This window comes from Haplochromis burtoni, unplaced genomic scaffold (assembly GCF_018398535.1).
Source record: "Haplochromis burtoni strain Fernald_Lab_line unplaced genomic scaffold, NCSU_Asbu1 Contig_148, whole genome shotgun sequence".
NCBI classification, from domain to species: domain Eukaryota; kingdom Metazoa; phylum Chordata; class Actinopteri; order Cichliformes; family Cichlidae; genus Haplochromis; species Haplochromis burtoni.
The window spans coordinates 971,207-986,788 of record NW_024582509.1 but is presented as its reverse complement, the minus strand read 5'-3'; the positions used below and the strand labels follow the sequence as shown (position 1 = coordinate 986,788).

Sequence of the window (15,582 nt, the reverse complement as noted above, 5' to 3'; positions counted from 1 at the left end):
CCACCCATTCTTGAGAGCAGCTTCCCTTACTGGATACAGACGGCACAGCGGGGAATCAAACCTGCGACTCTGGCTCCAAAGACATGTAGTGTTACCACTACGCTATCCAGCTGCTCTACATCACTCGACCTTAATACGATATATATGATACTAAATATAGTGGGGAAAAAGCCAGTTTCCCTGTTTCCCACCATTGTGTTTTTAATTTAAATAAAATATTTCTCTATTTTCCTGAACAGAAGCTGCTGCCTTTCTTTCTGTTATGAGTTTGAGTAAACGAATCTCTGCTTCTGCTCACAGCTGGAACAGAGTGCCATTAAAACAGTGCTGTTATTTTTCACGTCGACTCCTTTCTTAGCTTCAACCAACATTATTAGCTAACTTACTCATGGACAAATCAATAAATAAATAATCACTCTTGTAAAAGCGAAAGGCTCAGCCTATCGCAGATCCTCGATATATTCATCCAATCACCCGACCTTAACGTGTATATGTGTTTGTGGTTATACGGCAAATAACTGTAATAAATCCGTGAAAAACAGAGATCTGCTTTCCATCTATGCACACAGAAATCCAAAATTCATATTAATCACTTACATTCAGAGTCGTGAAACAGATACAAATAGTGACGTGTAACTGCTAAACTACACATACCTGTGTTTTATACAGAATGTAACCAGCAGGCAGCCAGTTTAGTCGAGTCTCTTACTTCAGAGTCGTGCAGTTTGTCGTCATTATTTCCCCGACAGGCTCGTTCTTTCATCAAACAATAGTAAAATGTGTTTTAGCAATTTGTGCTACATGTGGCTAATTTTACCAACTGCTTTGACCACAGCTGAGAGCCCTGTGGAAACTGTTTTCAACTGTGACACGTGCACAGCTGTCTGAGTGGAGTCTGACTTTACATATGGAGCCAGAAGTGAGAAGAACAGGTGTGCTGTGAGCTGTCGGCCACACCTTGGTGCTGCTCCGACCGTCACAGGCTGTTAAACTGCTGAAGGCAGTCGGAAACCCAAAGTTCCCTGAACGCTGAATCAGTCTGATTACTAGAAACCGACGCGCAAAAGGTTTCCCTGTGGTCTTAAAGTGAAACAGGTGATGGTTGCTGACAGGTGAGGAGATCCACGTCGTGTCTCAGTAGACCTGTGGGGGTGGGACGTACTGCACAGCAGGTGAGCAGTCTGTTCCTCAAAGCCTGTAAAGAAAACAAACTCATGAGCTGACCCACAAAGCAGACCCCACGAGTCACTCCCATATCACACCAACCTTTGTGGCACACAGTTCTCATCGTAAGCTGGATCTACTGACATCAGCAGCCGTGGGAGGAGCTAAAGATTGGCAGATGCTTTCGGGTTCCCAGTGCGGTTTTCCAATATGTAAATTACTCCAACCTCAGCCAGCTTTACTGTGGTACAGCTCAAAGGACCCACAGCTTTTATTTCATAGCAGATATCAGAATCAGAATACTTTATTAATCCCGAAGGAAATCAGGGTTACAGCAGGCAGCACGCTAATGGCGCATGCTCACTTACAAAGGAACCTTCTTACCAACTTTACACAAACATCACATTGGGGAGACATGTCAGAGAGGTAGGCTGATAGGAAAAAAACAACGAAAATACATAACATGAGGTAAGAGGAGGAGAAAAAAACTCCACTCAGACTGAGCTCCTAGTCTGAGAACAGTTTGATAACAGAAAAACACCTCAGCACAAAAAGCACATGACTATCAACACACCACAGAAACACAAGACAAGCAACAGGGGCGGGTAAAGGGTGAGAGAGAGCCGGTGTAGACAGCCGATTCTGAGAACTCACGGCAGTGTGCCTCCCCGAGATGTCATCCAATTTGCGCCCAGAGATGTTATTCCGAGCGAGCCCTTCCGAGATGTATCCAGTCTGCAGTCAGAGATCTTATTCTGAGTGTTCACAGCAGCCGTAGCCTCTCCAAGATCTTATCCATGCTGCACTCAATGAGCCCATTTTGAGAAACTCACGCTTCTCCCATCGTTCCAATCCCAGCGGGCAGCCTTGAGGGGGTTTGAACATCTGGTTCCGCTTCCTTAATTCTTCGATAAGTCAGAACCCTGTTACAATGGTTCCGAATAGGTAGATATCTTCAGCACTCAGGCTCACCCAAGCCCAGACTTCTCGTTGAGAAAGGGGTGTTGATTGCATTCAGAGACCAGTTGATCCAACCCATAATTCCTCTTTTAGGTTTTAGAGAACAGACTGTGAGAGAATGTTCCAGGGAAAAGTAATACAAAACACGAGACAAGACAAGGACATAAGAAGCTAAGCAGGGAAGATAAGGGAGAGGAGAGGAGAAAAAGTGCGACTGCCTTCGCAATTTTTATATATACAAGCTTATTTCAGATATACGAGCTTATTTCAGCTGTGCAGCTGAGCATTTTTACACAGGAGTCTGCGGGAGTGGAGGCAGCCTCTAGTGGCCATTAAAGGAACTGCAGTTCATTAACAACTTTCCTTGGGTGGTGTTTGTTCTTTGCTTATATGTGAACAGCTGATGCACACCTGCCAGGATGCTAACACGTAGCTGAAGCATCTGCTCCTGTCAGTCCGTGTGTTTTTTAAATGATGACAGCACTGATGGAGGCTTTCATGGGTAACTACACCCAAATCAGTCCGCACACACAGAAGCCATGAATCGGTGTTCCTTTGACACAAATCTTTATATTTGTGGTTAATTGTGTCCATTTGATGAACACGCACGTCTGTTCTGTCTGTTTTTAGCTGAATCTCATCGACCGCTGTAGAGGAGGCTGCACGTGCTGTCGCCGAGCTCTGCTCTCCTCTAAGAGGCAGAGATGAGGCCGTGAGGCGCTCAGCCCACTCGCTCAGACTAACCACGGTGCTTCGCCCTGTTACTACGCAACTACCTGCTGGAGTCTTTATATGAGAGCTCGGTCAGCAGGAGTGGTGGGAGGGGGCGTGCTGATGGATGTACAGTATGTATATCTGCAGAAGGAGCGTCAGTAATAAATAGATATAGAGATTAATGAAGGGAGGCACTGCACAGAGGCACAGGTCGAGTCTGTCGATGTGTTTTCAGGAGTAAGACGAGGATGGATGCAGCTGCAGCCTCTCGTTTAAGAGAGGACAAGCTGCATTCATGCTCGCGATGGGAATAAAACAAAGGCAGAGTAAAGAGCAGGCTGACTCCCACAGTTTGGGGCTCTTCACGTGGAACAGACGACGCTGAAAGAAGCGAGACAAAGCTGCAGAATGAGACTGAGACGACTCCCTCGCCGTCTTTGCGTGTGGTCAAAAGCTACGTGGTGATCACGAGTGAATACTCTGAAAATTGCCAAGGCGATGGAGAAGAGAAGAAAAACAGACGTGTGTCTGTTATTGTGGCCGCTGCATGATAGGAACATGAGCAGAAACACACAGACCGAGCTCTGAAATGTGTGTGAGTGTTAGAAGCAACAGCCTCTTTTTCTCTAATGTAGATCCTGCTCGAGCTTTTACATCTGCAGACTTGTGAGGCTCAGAGTGACGGATGTGACGGCTGCGGCCGTTTTTCTCCCACAGTGGCTTCTCTGAAAATCTTTTTCATCATATACAAGATCTTAATGAGCTCTCAGACTGATGGTTTACTTCTGGTTCCTGGTTATTTACAAGTAAGACTTTTACAGATTAGGCTTAAAACGTTTTTATGAAACATACAGTCAGGTGACCCTGACTCCTCCCTTAGTTATGCAGCAATAGGTGTAGGCTGCTGGGCGATTCCCATGATGCACCGGGTGTTTCTTCTTCACTCACTTCCTCCCCTAACCCCAACCGGTCGCAGCAGATGGCCCCGCCCCTCCCTGAGCCTGGTCCTGCAGGAGGTTGCTTCCTGCTAAAAAGGAGTTTTTCCTTCCCACTGTCACCAAGTGCTTGCCTGTAGGGGGTTGCCTAATTTGGGGTTTCTCTGCATTATTGTAGGGCCTCTACCTTACAATATAAAGCACCTGGAGGTGACTGCTGTTGTGATTTGGTGCTATATGAATGAAACTGAATTTGGCCAACAGGTGGACGGCTGCAGCGTCTAGCCTCAGCCGACTGGAGTCCCTGAACTGGACCTGTGGACCACGTTTGTGCTGGTGTGACCAATAATATGGCTCCTATGAGGTTATTATAAAGCTCTTCTCTAAATATGGTCACGTCTTCTGTCTTCTTTGCCAGGGCTAATGGTGTGCTGCTTCGGTGTTGTAGAAAGGATTGTTCTGATAGTGATGTGCTTGTGCAGCTGATGATGTGTTTTCCCCATTATTATTGCTTCAAAAAGACATAAGACAAGAATAACATGATAGCGGTAATCCCTCTGCAACCATACAGTCAATACTCTGTAATTACTCATCAGCCTGAAACATTAAGTGCCACGGTGCAGCTACAAGCCCTGTCATCTAAACGAGCAGCTAAACTTGTCCAAAACAAAACCATTTAACTCAAACTCACAGCTACAGATTGTTTCATGGAGCGCTAATGAGAGCAGGGAGACACGTTAAGAGCTGAAACACATTAGAGGCAGATTTGTTTCAGTTCTCCAGCCTACGGTGGAAGATGAGGGCTGACGGAGGATTATGAGTCACGCTTGTGCATGGGGGTGAGAGGTGAGGATGAGGATGCTGACGATGAGGCGTGGAGGGCGTGATTTAAGCAGACGGCTGTGATGGAAGCTGCCTGATCACCTCAAGGAGACGCCCACTCCTTCTCCACGGACACACAGAATGCACTCGGTGTTTCTCCTTCACTCGCTTCCTCCCCTAACCCCAACCGGTCGCAGCAGATGGCCCCGCCCCTCCCTGAGCCTGGTCTGTTTGAAATGTCGGAGCCATGAAAACCAGGAACCGCAGCCGTTTAGTGAACCGCACTAATCTTAAATCCACGTGGAGCACTGAAAGTATTAACCCCACTGTCATTTATTCAGTGATTTGTTGTCATTTAACAGGATCCACGATGTGAGAACGTCAGATTGCCGACCTGTGAAAGCTTTTTATTGTTTCCCACCATCAGACCAAAGCTCACAGGTCGACGACTCATAAACACATTCATGCCTTAGCTTGGCACGGCTGTATATAGATATAAACAAGCCCAAATTAATGTCTGCTATCTTCAGAATAACAAAGGATCGCACTTTGTTTCCTGGGTGGAAAGCATCCTTCTTCATAAAGCAGTTGTGTGCAAATTAAATTGGCCGTCAGCTATAATCTCTTATTCTTCTCTACATAACAAAACTGCAGCTCATCTTTGAGGCCTTTTATCAGGGCTTAGAGACAAATACTGCAGACGCAGCCGCAGGCGTCTCGGTTTGTCAGAATCACAGTATTCAGCAAAATCTGGCTGCTTTTTGTTCCCCTGGCGGTGTTGTGCAGCTCCAGCAGGGGTGTAGCAGTATGAGGCGCCGTTACATGGGCGTTCAGTGAACGTCTCCTTTGAGGATTTGTTGGGCTGGAGGAGGTTTGCTCGGATTGGAAGCTGTAATCCGTCTGAAGAATGGGATTTAGGAGACCATCCAGGTGCTACGAGGCTTAGACCGAGCCGCAGCGATGCAGATCAGGGTTCTGGCATCGACACCGGCCGAGTGTCGGTTTGTCTGTGTGATGGTGTGAGGGCGGAGAGGCCGTGATGCTGAAACGAGGCAGAATCACCAAAGAACCGGGTGTTTCGAAGGTCAAGTGACTCTTAAGATACAAAAGGACAAATCCTCCAACGAGAGTGACCAGCTTCCCTGTCGCCTCTGATTCAGTGACTGAGCGTGCACCAACCCCGAGGCGGTCTCCACTGCAGCTGATCACGAGCGAACGAGGAGCAGCCTCCGGGGCTGGAAAATGAAAGCGAACACCACAGCTCCTCTAATGCCCGGTCGAGCCTCCTAACTGCAGCTCTGCTTTTTGTTACGCACTCATTTGCAGTTTTAAAGTTTGGATTATTAGGGGCGTGGCTTCTTTGACTGACAGGTGGATGGGAACACGGGCAGTTGTAGCTGCAAGCTGTCTGACAGGCTTCACCTCAGCTAAATGGAGTCCCTGAGAAAGACCGTGTTTTACATTTCTGATAAATAATATGGCATCCTGTATGAATAACTACACCAACAGTCCATCACCCGTGAGCCATACACACCTATGTGGATGAAGCTTGCTAGCAGAGCTCGCTGGTTAGCACCACCCTGTCCAATCACGGTGCCTCCTGCAGCCACAATGCCAACACTGATGCACGGAGTTCAGAAACCATCTGTGTTTGTGTACCGTCTGTGGGAGAGTCAAAGACAAACGTTCACCATCACACACAAACGCACTAACATCGTGATGTCGTTAAGTTTCCACAGCTTTGTGATTTTTAACTTAAAATGTGAAACAAGTTAAGAAGAGCTTCAATGAACGATCAGATCCTTTGAGATGAAAATATTTGAGTTCTTTTTGATTGATGTTTTTATTTATCCAAGAATATGTTGCACTACAGAAGCTGCTTCTCACTGAGCCTTTAAAACTGACTGCAGACATAAATACCATCTGCTGGGATGTGAAGGAGATGAACCGACTTCTTGTTACAGGCAAAAGACAGATATGTAATCTAATTTACGGTTATTTTAAGGCATTTCATCAAAAAATGACCAGCAGAGTTACTTTTATTGTCCTTATATGATCGTAACATTAACACGATACACCCATACATACACTCAGAGGACTCCAGTGTAATACAATAGTGCTCGACATATGACGGTGTCATGAGAGCGCGTGATCATGTGACGTGACAGTGATCTTACTGAGAACAAAGTGTCGTTGAAGAAAAACCGTAAGTAACTGCCTGCAGCCAAACCATCTCCACTGCAGGGGCGTCATATACCGCCATCGTGTCCGTTGTTGCGTCTCGGAGATAAGGTGGTGTTTGGCGTGCAGCAGCAGCAAAGACTGTACACGGAGGATGGAGATCGAGGGTGGATTCTGCTTGTTCTTTGTTTCAGTTTGTTTTCATCCACTCTTCGAAACGATCACGAATTGTTGTTAAATTACTCGACTCACTGCTGTGAACCTGCATGTTAACACGATCGAAGGCGTTCACGTCTATCATTCAGTCGACATTCGGCCCCTCCCCCACAGCCGTGAGCTCTGGGCAGTGACCACAAGTATGAGTTTGCTGACAAACTGCTGAACTGGTCTGTGGTTGAAGAGCAGATCTACTGGTCCTCTGAGGTGAACAGAGGAAGCTGAGGTAGTTTGGGCATTTGACTAGGATGCTTTCTACGCCCAACTCAGAGGAAACCCTGGTTAGACCAACAACTACCTCTAAAAGCATTTTCCTCAACGGGCCTGGAGCGCCTGGAGATGTCCCAGGAAAAACTGGCCGATGTTACCGGGGAAAGTCATGGATCAGTGGAAGAAAAAGGATGGATAGTGGAAAATGAAGCTTATGTGACACTGAGCTGAATTTTAAAGAACACCTCACTAGAAGATGATCCGTCGTGACTTTAAAGAACTTTTAACCAAACAAACAGCTTTTCTCCATCAATGCAAACAATTCCAGTCTGGAGTTGTGTTTGAGCCTAGGACAGGGAAGAACAGGACAGAGTCGGTCATTCCCACCCACGGCCGAATAAGAATCACCAGAAGATGCAAACTCCACACAGATTCAAAGCTTGTTGCTGTGAGGTTGTGATTCGAACCATCACATTGAGCTGCCGCTCTGCTGCACATACAGCAGCAGAGAAGGGGGGGAGGAGGAGACTGACGGCTGAAGAAAAAGATGTTCAACACAGACCGAAAACCACGCTCTGCTTTTAAACACATTTAAAAATCTGATTGTTCCTCACTGAGGAGCTGCTGCAAGTTTCAAATAAAACCTTTTGCAGCCTGCTTTCGTTCTGTGGGGTGTCACCAGCTGGCACAGCGGCTAAACCCCTCAAAGAACCAGTATGGGGTTAAATGGAAGCTATCTTTAGAACATTTTCACCACTTCACCTGCACTCAGGCAGTGCTGAGAATGAGGTGAAGCCATTAACCAGACTTCACTGACAAAAACAGTCATTTTAGAGTCCGGGAGGTGTTTGTTTCCTGCTGCCACAGTTCCTGTTTTAATTTGCAGGTTTTGATCCAGTGGGGCCACTTAGCAGCAACAAATTGATGAGAACAGGGATTTATGCCATTTCCATAACCAGTAATAAAATGTAAAGCACAAAGGTATAAACTGTCTCATTTATTTTTGTTGCGGTCAGGTGCATTCATAACGAGCAGGTATCCACGATGCAGTAAAAGTAAAAGCAAAATAATAATAAAAAGCTCAAATGTTTCCTCTTCTGCAGGGAAAAACCTTATTTCTCCCTTTTAAAAAAGGGATAAAATATTTGTTTAGCTAGCTACACTTTCCAGTTTGCAATTTAAATGTCACACATGACTGAAGCAGATGAGCCATAAAAAACTGTCCTCAGACTAAAAACTATCCTGATATATATGCAGACCTGCAGTGGTCCTAGTATGGAACCCAGGGGGACTCCTGCTAGCTAAAAGCTTATTGGTTCAAACCAGTGCTCCTCCCTTGTGTCAAATACTGTCCGTCTATCCAACCATGGATTATCTGCTGTTTATCTGGGTCTGCGTCACGGGGGCGGCAGTCTGAGCAGAAGTGAACATCTGTGGCTTCAGGATTGCCTGTGGGGGCACCAATAATCTCTCCAGCATCCCCTGGGTCTCCCCAGGGACTCCTTCTGGTATGACATGCCCAAAACAACTCATGTATGAGCCGTTCAGGAGGTAACATGTTCAGATGAACCACCTCAAGGGGTTCCTTTGAGTGTGAAGGAGTGTTGATGTCCCCTGATTTCCCTGGAAATGACAGAAGTCTTCAACCTTTCCCTGAGGCTGAGGCTGGTCCCAGGGGTCCTCTGGAGGAAGCTCATCTGCTCTGCTTATACACAGTCTGATTCTGTTGGTCACTACGCACAGCTTATGGCCACAGAACAGCTTTACTAGAACTCCTTCTATTGGGGCAACAACATAGAGTGCCACCAGGATGGACCCATGCCAACACTTTGTTCTTCAAGAGGGGAAATAGAAGACTTGCACTTTGCACACTCTGATTAACCTTATATGTTTTAAAGTATTAGAACCCCGAAAAGTTGATTATGTTCATCTGGACGTTTTCAGTGGGAGAAACGTTTCGTCACTCATCCAGGTGACTCCTTCAGTCTCAGCTGACTGCAGGTTAAACAGCCTCCTTGACTCAAACCAGCGTTCTAATAAAGTGTTAGAAGATCAATCATTCACACAAGCATATAAAAACATATAAAGTTCGATTTAAGCTTTGATTTGACTCAGTCACGCATTCTTCTCATGCACAGAGTATGTTATCTTGGTGACCTGCTAAATAAGTCTCAGCGACACCTCTCACTGCTGAATAGTGAACGCTGAAAGACGAGTGACTTTGCATACCGATGGCCTCCTTTAGTTGATGATGAAAATGCAGCACAGACAGGAAGTGTCCACGCTGCTCTCCTGGCCGTGGGTGTGGGAATGTCTTTTCCTTGCAGGCAGAGCCCAGCTGCACAGAAGAATCATGGAGGATTGTGGAAATACCTCCAAACTTTGCTAACTGCTGTTAAACCGCCTCGTGGGCTTTTCAGATTCTCTGGGATTTCTTTTTCGTTTTAGAAAAACAGATATCGAGAATACAGAGCAGAAATTCCAGCTGGTTTATTTCCCCTCCCGAGCTACTCGTCTTCAGTAAGTGCGCTGTGGCCGAGCGATGGCAGGAGTTTGCAGCACTTTCAGTGAATCTGCATATTTATGACAGTGAAGCAGCCTCCATTTCATGCCCGTGTGGCTTCAGAGTCCCTCCCCTGTATTTCATGTGCACAGCTCAGCCATGATAACATAACCTCACGGCTTCACGCCATCCCTCGCTTGATTTACACACACGGACCCATCTCCCTGTGTGACAGCGGCTCAGCCTGTAACCATATAATGGCCCATAACTGCCCGGCACAACTGGACTCTCACAATCATATTGGCTTTTATTTCTTCCAGCTGCTGGAGGTAAAGTGAGTAATGAGCTGTTTTATCCAGAAGGCACAACTCAGCAGCAGGGGAGGAGGAGGAGGGATGTGCCATACAAACGCACTAAGTGCTCTGAAACTTAAGTAGTACAAGGAAAGCAGATTATCCTGTATTTTTAAGCAGGGTTTTGCCACAGGGTAGCAAAAGGTTTGGGTGTAACCGACACTGAAAAAGTGAAAAGATCCTTTCGGTGAGGAGGAGAGAAGAAATCAAGCCAAGAATTTATATATGATTGTACAAACCTGCAAACAGAAAGGCCCCAGCCGGCCAGCGGAGTCAGACCTGGAGCTTCTTGGTGTGTGGGTGGGGTTTGTGTCGTCTGGTGATTCGAAATTGGCTGTAGGTGAATGTGGGTAAGAAAGGTTGTTGGTCGTGTGAGAGACCGTACCACGTCTCTCACTCTAGGACAGCTGGGACAAACTTCATCCCCGAACCGGATAACGAGGATGGACGGGTGGACAGGCGAACCTCTGTCTCAAAAAGTATCGAATGTGTCAATAAAAAAAGTGAGAACTATGTGTTAGATCAAAATTAGTAAAAAGGCAACATATGAAAGGACAAAATTGTGAAACCAAACAACAGCAGGAGATTGAGCGGCTGTAACCACAGGGTTTTGGTCTGTACTGTCAACTGGATGGAGCATGTCTGCAGAGAATGCCACTCAAGAATGCAGGTATGTGTGTTTTAATGACACGATTAAGGTGATACTTAGATACACAGTTGCTGTTAGCTGTTTACTGTTAGCTGTTAGCTGTTTGCTGTTAGCTGTTTACTGTTAGCTGTTAGCTGTTTACTGTTAGCTGTTAGCAGTTTGCTGTTAGCTGTTTACTGTTAGCTGTTAGCAGTTTGCTGTTAGCTGTTTACTGTTAGCTGTTAGCAGTTTGCTGTTTACTGTTAGCTGTTAGCAGTTTGCTGTTTACTGTTAGCTGTTAGCAGTTTGCTGTTTACTGTTAGCGGTTAGCAGTTTGCTGTTAGCTGTTAGCTGTTAGCATGTCACTTCTGTGAATTTTCTGTTTCCCAAAAATACTTTTGCTGTCATCTGAGATGTTTTCTTTTCTTTTTGTGAGCTTTTACTGTATTTTTTCTATTTCTGTTGTGCTTTCGCTGTATTTTTCTATTTACTGGTGTTTTCTTAAGTCACAGTGTGTTTGACCTTTCAGGGCCACCGTACCTGCATATCTATTCCAATGTCTTGCCTGTAGTCGTGACTGTATGGGAAAATGTATAAGAAACACAGCAGCTTGTCTGCTCAGGTTTCAAACAGTTGCAGAGCTTTGGTAAATGAAGCGAAGTGTTTCTCAGTTCCTCCACCTGCTCTTTGGAAAGTTGTGTCAGTATTTGGGGGAAACAAATCCATGTTAATATTACGTTTGCTGCTCAGCCTTATTGTGCATTTGCTCTGCCAGGAAAGCTAAATTTTCCTTGTTGAATTCTTATAGGCTTAAAATTTGATTTGCAGAATTTGACAGATACGCTGCATCCATCCATCCACCTATCATTCAGTTAGCAAAAAAGCTAACAGCCAGCTAAGCCATCTTTCACCTCTGGCGTCACTTCGTGTACCCGTCACTTTGTCACATGTCCGACTGCTCAGCGAAACACGACACCAGCGAGGCACCTCGCCCGTGAAAAATCAGATATTCCATCTGCCGGCTCGTCAGAGCAGGTGGCACATGTAACCATTTAGTCAAGTCGACTGTCTACCCCGACAGTCGCCGTGGTGACAGCTAAACGTGCTGCAGAGCCAACGTTAAAAGCCAGGGGACAGCTGACATCCCGCACATCCCGGTGTGTCGGTTTAAATATTCCTCGCGGTGCATCCGACTAAATCTTCCCCTTAATTGACAGAGCAGAGGATGTTTTCTGCCAGGCGCACTGACGGCTGGATGCAGCAGAGAGAGGGAGGGGGAGGCTCGAGGATCCACAGAAATGTCTCCTCTGCTCACTGGCTCACTGTTACTTATGAACCAGTGATGTTATTTTACCTTACAGAATATGCCAGGGCTGTAAAACACGAGCAATGTCACCTTACATTCATTCAGACGCAGCGGCAATGTGTGCTGCCGAAGAACAGTACTGTTCCCTGCTGCAGTTTCTCTCACAGCAACTAGTTTTAACTTTCTAGTTTTACAGTTTAACATGGAAGTGAGAAAACACAGGGCAGCTTTCTGAGAATAACTTGGATGGACTTTGAATAAGGAATATGGATCATGGAGTAAATAAACCACTGTGGGCAGATCCGAAACAGACCCAGACTGGATCTGAACTGGATCCAGGCTTGATCACGTCTGAGCGTCATTCAGCAGCACACACTGCTGGGAGGAGTCTGAGAGAAACATGGTTTGTTACCACGGTAACTAACTCAGAGTTGTAGCTACACTGGCATTGTTTACTTTTTACTTAGTATTTTACTCCTCGTTGTTTTCTCAGGTTTAAGTCACAAAACTGGTTGTTTTGGTTTAAAGACACACTTTGTACACAATGCCTGAAACAAGCTGCTTAAGCTCCTCCCACTTTAAGGTAATTTTCTTCTGATTGGGTGCCCCTCACAAACAGTTTGAACAGCAGTGTGTGTTTCTGAAATGCAGCCAGCTTAGATGAAAGTATCTGAGAATAAACATGATCTCAAAACCCTGAAGGATGATTCCTGAAGACATCCGATCAAACTGGTAAGAAAAGACTTCTAATGTGGCGAGAGAGGAAGTTGGAACAACCACAGTTTAAAGGATCTCAAATCACTCTGCATGTATTTATGGGAGGGAGGGAGGGGGGGCTCAGAGAAAATCAAAACAACAGAAAAAGTAAAGTTGTTTCAAAGCTGTGAGCAGTGTGGATGAGGCTGATCTCCAGGTTGTTGAAAACAGACTCAGAGCAAGTGCTACATTTTCAGGTTGCTTGGAGTGAAAAGCATTAAATGGCTCCAGGGACCGACTAACACAGCTTCTGCGTCCACTGAAAATGGTGTTGATTGGAAGGATTAGCCTTAGACGAAATAATCTCCCCTTAAAAACAGCTTACAGGCACACAGTGTGAGACAAATTAAAGTCCGCCCATCTGCTTTCTCTTGGTGAACAACTTGTCCAGCTTCACGTCCCTCCTGGCGTCGTTCCCTTTGCCCAAATAAAATGTCCTGTCTGTTTAACTCCAAATTTAAACCCCCAAAGATTTCAGACTTCTTGGTGACATTTTTCCTTTTGTCTGGCAGTGGAGCGTGACGTCTCTGATCAGACGCAGGTGAGTTTGTAAATTAGTGTTTCGGAGATCATGTCTTTGGATATGACACCAAAATGTTCAGTTCGGTGTGATATTTAAAGAGAAAAGCTGAAAAATCTGGCAACAGATCACACATGAAATGATGTGTTTGGCGTCACAAGCAGAGTCATTGATCACATTTGAACTGGAGATGAGGAGAACGTTTGCGGACCAATATCTCATTAAACGCTGGCAGATCCAGAGACCTTGTAGCTTCGACTGCAGTCATTTTAGCTTTTAAACACCAAAACATTTCTATTATGAGTTTGTAAATGTTTGACGTGCACGGAGACTTTAAGGGGAATTTTTAATGTGTTAGTGGCGTTTACCTCTCAGAGAAGATGGTTGGTTCCCTGTATCGGAGAGACGTCCTGCTGTTATCAAAGCACGGACTCTGGAGAGGATTCTCACGCTGCAGCTGGGCAGCCGTTACCTGAAACCAGGAGAAAGTGTTTCTGAAGAAACATTAAAAAATAATCTTTAATGTTTTTCTCCTCGGGCAACAAGGCACAAAATCGCAAATGATGTGTACACTTCTGATACTCACAAATACCCCCACGTCATGACTGGTTTTTAACCGATACCACCTGTTGGCCTCTTCTACCTCCCAGTCAGTGCTGCACAAAGCTTTAAAACCCAAACCTGCGAGGTCAGAATGTATCAGTTACTTTATGAACAATTTGGTTCATTTTCAATTCATTTTCATTTTTAGCACCAAATCATAAAAACAGTCTTTACCTTGTGAGGTACAGACCCTAAAATATAACAGAGAAAACCCCCAAAATTTTGTTGCCTCTTGTGAGGAGCACTTTGGTGACAGTGGGAAGGAAAAACTCCCTTTTAACAGGAAGAAACCTCCGGCAGAACCAGGCTCAGGGAGGGGCGGGGCCATCTGCTGTGATTGGCTGGGGTGAGAGAAGGAAGACAGGATAAAGACATGCTGTGGAAGAGAGACAGAGGTTAATAACAGATATGATTCAATGCAGAGAGGTCTGTTAACACATAGTGAGTGAAGAAGAAACACCCAGTGCATCATGGGAATCCCCCAGCAGCATAACTAAGGGAAACTATATGTTTTAGCAAAAAGGAAAGTTTGATCTTGTAGCTGTATTTTAGTCCAATTTTATTCGATGAGTAATTGTCTGGGTATCAGGTAATGCTGCTTTATCTCAGTTGGACACAAGGTGCCTTTGACAGCAGCACGAATCCCAGCATGTTATAGCAGCAGTGACAGGACGAAAACCTGTAATCTCTGTGGCCTCTAATATACTAATGTCAAAATGCATGCAGCATGTGACACCAACATGTGACAACAATGTAGATTTTCTGGCATCAGGACCCGAGGAAAGTGGTTGTTTGTTAAATCTGTGTGCGCCTGGTGTTTTCAGCCTCTTGATTTGCCTCAAACGTAAAAAGCTAGTTTCGAACAAACCTGCTGATTTTGTTGGAAGTCTTTGTTGATGGCTTTATTGAAAGTTGTCTCCCGGTGCTCTTCGACCTCCTCCACCACAGCCACAGGCACAGGACAGATTTGTTTCCAGCACCAATCACCAAACTCAATTTCATGAAAATCAGTGGAGAACTGAGAAAAAGCTCCAACCTTGAGCCGAGTGTTCGCACAGACTACTGAGAGGCCTGGTTTATTTTACTTTCCTTCTGTTTCTTTAGACATTATACAAAATATAATCTCAGAATTTGTCACAGCTAAACATGATGCATTTATTTTGATTCAGTTAACAGTTACAAACCCAATCATTTTCAGTTCAGTCTGCAGTCGAGGACAAAGAGACGCATTCAGAGCTGATGTTGGAAAAGCTGGTGTTCAGTTTTACTTCATCTTAGCAGCTGGGACACACCGAGGCACTCACAGAACACAAAATGCATGGCTGACATTGAATTATGACATAAACATGTCAGACCTTTTGGTTCCACTTGTCAAACATGATGATTTGCTACATGACGGGAAACAGCTGATTTGGACTTTAAGGTCCTGGTTGCACATTTGAAGATGTCACCTTGGATACTGACGGCCACTTTTATGCAATTTGGGGGAATTTAAATTAACAAGGAAAAGTGTTACCTGCTGATTGCTTTGAAAGAAAATGAGATGGTTCAGAGTTTAAGTTTGCTGGTGTAAGTGTCAGAGTAAAGTATATAAAAGATACCATTAGTTTCAGGACTGTGTTGGCTGCTTACACACATTACACATAACACTTTCTTAAAAGTAATGCAGTTCAGTACTTAATTACTCCAAGGAGAATGTATTTGCATTTCT

At 45.1% G+C, this 15,582-nt stretch overlaps 1 long non-coding RNA gene across 2 annotated transcripts; it reads right to left on the bottom strand.

The window, feature by feature from the left end:
• Positions 1-206: 206 nt before the first annotated feature.
• Positions 207-14,041, bottom strand: LOC102288575. Of its 2 annotated transcripts, none has more exons than XR_006054855.1 (3): positions 13,637-14,041; positions 6,130-6,257; positions 207-1,195 (listed from the first exon to the last, which is right to left on the bottom strand). It is a non-coding gene; the product is annotated as an uncharacterized LOC102288575 (long non-coding RNA). The 2 variants fall into 2 exon arrangements; XR_001336682.2 differs by lacking the exon at positions 13,637-14,041 and adding an exon at positions 10,298-10,396.
• Positions 14,042-15,582: the final 1,541 nt, after the last annotated feature.